At 54.9% G+C, this 6,284-nt stretch overlaps 1 pseudogene across 1 annotated transcript; it reads right to left on the bottom strand.

The window, feature by feature from the left end:
- Positions 1-2,105: 2,105 nt before the first annotated feature.
- LOC309445323 (protocadherin gamma-A10-like) lies at positions 2,106-4,614 on the bottom strand (annotated as a pseudogene). Its single transcript has one exon. The product of its transcript is annotated as a protocadherin gamma-A10-like (transcript).
- Positions 4,615-6,284: the final 1,670 nt, after the last annotated feature.

Below are 6,284 nucleotides of genomic sequence, written 5' to 3'. Positions count from 1 at the left end.
TGAAGTCGAGCTGTAGCTCATGACAACAAGCAAGGCAAGAGTAAAAAACATACAGAATTGAACGAATCATATGGAACAACACTTCTTAGGCCAAAGTTATTGTGCAGAATCATCTCAAATTGCATGGTACTCCATCAGGCACATGCTTGTGTTAAACATGACAAGAAAGGAAATCACCATCTGTTCTTCTATAACACCACCACCCCACCCCACCTCCTACCCCCCATATCCCGTCTTCTCTACAACCCTACACAACTTGCATGGTTGCTTCTGGCGTTCTCAGAACTGGGAAAAAAAAAAATAATAATGAGAGGATAATGCACTACAATCACATCAGGAAGGGAGGTACTTTTTTCCGGTCCCCCCCAGTCTGAGGAGAAACAGGATTCCAAAGCAAATGAATGATAAATGGCCAAATTAAAAAAGAAGCTGTCATCCAACAGAGACCGAGTCATCAAACTAATGACTTAGGGCGGGAGTGTCAAGATCATTATATCAAACTATTTATACAGTCTTCAAATTAGAGTTATGCAGTCCTACAATTACATTTGGCCCTTTGAAGGCAGTCATGAGGCTTATGCACCCCTGGTGAACATGAGTTCGACACCCCCCTCTTAGGGGGAATCTCCTCCCCTCTTCTATCACACACACGGTTCCATAGCGATGCAAATCCTACTTGAGGTCATGTTTACATCTATTCCCCACCCACAATAACAGAAAAGAAAGGTACTCTCACATCTGCCTTCATTCACTGCAGCATGAACAAGAGGCACGCACACTTGACACATTGCTAGATGAAGCTATGTTGATAATTACAAGTAAAGCTAAATACATAGGAGACCCAGGAAAGAAAACTAGAGCCATGCATCAGACAAACAAGGCAAGGAAGCATTAGAAGAGAAAGTGTTGTCAGAGAAACTTCCTGGGAGGACTTTTAAGACATCACTACAAGCATTGAAATCCATTCCTGAGAGCACCTAAAAGTCACTGAGGCCTCAAGCTGGAAGTGTAACCCTAAAGACTCACTCTGGACTGTAATATAGGGGGTTTCATTTTAAGAAAGAGTCATCACCTCTCAGCAATTCTTCTAATATGTGGCCTACTCATCTCCCACACATAGGACACCATATGTATAAACACCATATCACTGCTCTTTAGCTAAGACTTCTGAGAAAGAAGAACAGATTCTCTTTTAGCTTCTACTTCGTTTTCCTCACAACTAAAACTGTCTGAGATGGTTGAAGGAAGTATTTGCTGCAAAACAACATTCACACTTTCAAATGCAAAAGCACCATCCAGAAATGGGGAAAACAAACCACAACCTCCAGGAAACGAAGCCCTGAAAGAAAGTCTAATTACAACTATGAACTAAGTCTACATTGCAAACTTACAGGGAGATACAGATGGATAAAGATTTCACACAGGAATTATAAGCTATTCTACACATGGATCACCATTCTACATGCAAACAGTTTAGGATTACAGAACTATCATTGCCTTTCAGGACAGGGAATCCAGAATCACAGCAAACACAGCATGGGCCTTGGCACCAGCCATGAAATCAAACCATTGCTCAGACAAAGCCACACTGACCCACCAACTTTCCTGGTTGGAATCCATCCTCACACCCTCCTTACTGTACACTCAAAGCCTTTAATTGAATCATAGACAATATCCAGCCCTTCACAATTTGCGTGGTGTTCTTTGACCCTCCGAATTTACAAGCACATGTCATCAAAGATCAGTTGCCCAGGTTAGTAATTGCTGATAGGATACATCTCTTTATGTCAGGAAGACACCTGATGGTGCTAATAACGCAAACTTTGATTTGTTACTAATGCAACACAACCATTCAGAAGAACTAACAATGTCTGGGAAAACAGTATCACACATCTGAGGGGGAAAATTAAAAACGCTCAAGCATGTGATCAAAAACCAAACTCCTGCTTAAACGAAACCCAGACCAGCAGCAGCACCACTTCTCCTGCCTCCAACACCAACTGCAACCCTGAGCAACGATCCCACGTCCAGCTCCCCAAACCAAAAGCCACCTGCTCACAACGAATTGAAGAACGCAGCTTGTCTTTCCATTTAACCAAACATCCCTAGGCAGGACGCAGCAGAACGCAGCAGTGAAAGGGCAGAACAGCAGCAGAGGGAAGGGCCGCGGAAAAAAGGGCGGTCACTGGAACTCACCGGGGGAGCGGCGGGGTCCTCCCCGAGCAGCGGCGCGGGCTCGTCGGGCGGCGGGCGGGCCGGGAGGGTGTCGCAGCAGCTGTCGCCCGAGAAGCGGAGCTGGCTCTTGCGCGAGTCGGCCGTGAGCGACACCTCGTGCGAGTAGGAGTGCAGGAAGGCGCGGACGCCGTCGATGCCCACGAAGTGCGAGGCCGGCACGCCGCGCAAGGCGCCGCTGCCCGCCGGCAGCAGCTGCGAGCGGCGCCAGCGCCGCAGGCGCAGCGCCAGCAGCAGCAGCAGGAAGGCGAGGAAGAGGCAGGACACGGCCGCCACGGCCAGCACCAGCCAGCGCGTCAGGCTGCCGGCCGGCTCGCCCGGCGCCGCCGCCGATGCCGCGCTGCCCAGCTCGGCCAGCAGCTCGGCCACGCTCTCGGCCAGCACCACCGTCAGCGTGGCCGTGGCCGACAGCGCCGGCCGCCCGTGGTCCTTCACCACCACCACCAGGCTCTGCCGCGCCGCGTCGCGGGCCAGCGGGAAGCGCGCCGTGCGCACCTCGCCGCTGTGCAGCCCCACGCGGAACAGCCCCGGCTCCGTCGCCTTGGCCAGCTCGTACGACAGCCACGCGTTCTGCCCCGCGTCCGCGTCCACCGCCACCACCTTGGCCACCAGCGCGCCGGGCTCCGCCGAGCGCGGCGCCAGCTCCACGCCCGCCCAGCCCGCGCCCGCCGCAAGCGGCGCCGCCGGCGGGTACAGCACCTGCGGCGCGTTGTCGTTCTCGTCCACGATCACCAGCCGCACCGACACGTTGCTGCTCAGCGCCGGCGCGCCGCCGTCCTCCGCCCGCACCCACAGCCCCACCTCGCGCACCTCCTCGTAGTCGAACGAGCGCAGCGCGTACAGCGCGCCCGTCTCCGCCTCCACCGACACGTACGACGACAGCGGCGCGCCCCGCACACGCCCCTCCCCCAGCCGGTACCGCACGCGCGCGTTCTGCCCCCAGTCCGCGTCCCACGCCCGCACCCTCAGCACCAGCGCGCCCGCCGCGTTGTTCTCGGGCACACGGGCGCTGTAGCGCGCCTCCGCGAACACCGGCGCGTTGTCGTTCACGTCCAGCACCCGCAGCCACAGCACCGCGCTGCTCCACAGCGCCGGTGACCCGCCGTCCGCCGCCCGCACCGTCACGTTGTACTCCGACACCTGCTCCCGGTCCAGCTCCCGAGCCGTCACCACGCTATAGTAGCTGCCCCGCGAACTGCGCAGCAGGAACGGGACGTCCCCGTCCAGTGAGCATCGCACCTCGCCGTTCTTTCCCGAGTCGCGGTCTTGCACGTGCAGCAGAGCCACCACTGTCCCCGTCGGGGCGGCTTCCGAGATTTCGCTCAGCGCCGATGACACTGTTATTTCTGGTAGGTTATCATTTATGTCAGTCACGATGATCAGCACTTTTGTGGTGTCGAAAAGGCCCCCGCCGTCACGTGCCTGCAAATGTAGTTCATACGAGTCACCTTCCTCGAAGTCCAGGCTCCGCACCAGCGAGATCGCTCCCGTGTCAGCATCCAGCTGGAAATTGTTCGAGACTATCTCTGTGATTTTGTTCAACGAGTATTTCACGTATCCGTTGAGCCCCTCGTCGTCGTCGGTGGCCGTGACCATTACGAGGGTGGAGCCCACGGGCACGTCCTCCGGCACACGCACCGTGTACTCCGCCTGGCTGAACACGGGCGCGTTGTCGTTGGCGTCCAGCACCGTCACGCGGATCCGCGCCGTGCCCGTCCGCGCAGGCTCCCCGCCGTCGCTCGCCCTCAGCACCAGCTCGTGAAACGCCGCCTCCTCCCTGTCCAGGGCCTTCGCCAGCACCAGCACGGGACGCTGATCCCCGCCGGGGCCCGTCTGCACGGCCAGCGAGAAGTGCTCGTCGCCGCTTAGATCGTAGCTCTGCACAGAATTCAGGCCCGAGTCCGGGTCATGAGCCTGGGCCAAGGGAAACCGCGAGCCCGGGGCTGTCGTCTCGCTCATACTCAGTTCCGATTCTGCCTCTCGGAATGCGGGAGCGTTGTCGTTAATGTCCGTGATCTCCACTTCGATTTCGTAAATCTGCATTTCTCCGTCTAAGAACACCTCACAACGCTGCACGCATTGTTGAACAGTCTTGCACAGCTGCTCTCTGTCTAGCGTCTTCGCTGTCACCAAATGTCTCGTCTTTCCATGCAGGGCGAAATACTGCGTGCTACCTTTGTCCAAGATGCGGATACCACTATCGCCGATCGCCGGCAGCTGCAGCCCCAGGTCCTTGGCAACATCACCCACGAACGAGCCCTTCGGCATCTCCTCGGGTATCGAGTAGTGGAGCTGCCCCCACGCCGCCTCCCACGCCGCCACCAGCACGCCCCACAGCAGGGCTCGCTCCCGCCGATCCCAGCGCCTCCCCGCCGCCCACATCTCCGCCGCGTCCCGCCGGCACCGCACCTACAACGTCAGCTCCTCGCCACCGCCCGCTCCGGCCCTGTCTCGCCGCTCCCGGCCGTCGCCACCGCCTCCCGCCGCCTCGCTGCAGCACGGCTCCGCACCGCTGGGACTTTCGCAGACCGCCCGGCCGCCGATCCAGCCAGCGAGCGAGCGAGACGAGCCGCAGCGGGCGGGGCTGCCTGCAGCGCTCCGGTCTTCCTCTCGTTCCTCCTCGGTCAACAGCGACGCCCGCAGCCTCCTCCCGGCACTGCAGACACCGAGCGCTGCTCGCCCGGCCTGTGCCACCGGACAGTGGCCACGGAGACATCGCTTTTCTCCAGCGGTGAGTGATCTCCTGCTTCGGCTTTTCTCCAGCCGATCTCTTCTTTCTTGCTCGAGTTGATCACGACAAGCGGGACGCCAGAGGCGTCCTGTAGTTTTGTTATTCCCGCCGCACAGGAACATATATTTTTGTCATATTGCTACCATATAGATATAACATTCTCTTAATACGACCTGCAGAGCATTAGGAGTCTTATCTAATTAGTCCAAAAGCAAAATCTTCACCACCAATTTGCACAGCTTTTGCAGCAGTTGTGTCTCCATTATCTCTTCCTCAGCCTTTGCTCTTAATTTCGTTACTTTTCACCTGCACATCGGCGGCTGCTCAGAATCAGCCTCATTTAATCCCTCCTATTCAACACCATTTCAGAACCTTGCACTACAGCCCGTACTTACACTTAGGACTTTGAACTCCATTCTAAAGTAACTCAGGAAAGGGTGGTGATGTACATGCACATGACAAAATATCTTCACGTTAAACCAAGTACAACACATATGTGACACAATAAGATGGACCATGAAGTACGAAACTCGGCGTTTTTTCCTTCACCTCAACACTTAACCACTGTAGAAAAACACAAATCAGGAACACTAAAAAAGGAGGGGAAGGAGGAAGAATGAGCAATAACTGCAGAAATAATCCAGATAAATAATGCCTTAAAAAAAATAGTCCTGTGTCCTTAGCACTTCCATTACTGCCCTGGCCTTCCCTCAAAGATGGGTGGGTACACGGCAGAGACGCAGGAACGGTCTATAACTTTCTCATTCATGGAGTCACACGCACTATCCTTTGGGAATCGACCGCTGAAACAGCAGTAACCAAAGGAGTTTTGTTTAGCCATAAACAGTTCCAAGTAGATCGCTTCGGCGACAAAAGTCTCCAACACCAAGCAACAGCCCCATTTTCCCGAGCTGTACTGTAGAATTAGACACTCTCATTGTAGACAGTCAGTATCCATTTCCACCGTTATTTGCTTTACAGACAACACAAGCTTCGTGCTCAAAACCTTTCAGCTGAACCTGAACCTTCGGCCGCTAGTACACCATATGTATCATACTAAATACAAATCAGAAGACTGTGCGAGCAAATAAGAACGAAAGATTCTAACTAGTAGGAGGAAAATTATCACGAACCAAAAAGAACTGGCACAGGCAAGAACCTCCCAACCCCAGCTATCTTACAAGATGGACAGCTGACGAAAAAGAACGTGTCGGTTAGCGGCCTGGCTGCGAAAAAAGCGGCGGTAAGGGATTATTTAATGGGCAATAAATAGCAAAACAGAGAAACCAAGAGCAAGCACACCTCTAGTGCCACCACAATG

Source organism: Streptopelia decaocto (genome assembly GCF_964273445.1).
Source record: "Streptopelia decaocto genome assembly, chromosome: 12".
In the NCBI taxonomy this organism is placed as follows: Eukaryota; Metazoa; Chordata; class Aves; order Columbiformes; family Columbidae; genus Streptopelia; species Streptopelia decaocto.
This window is presented reverse-complemented; position numbering and strand designations above follow the sequence as displayed.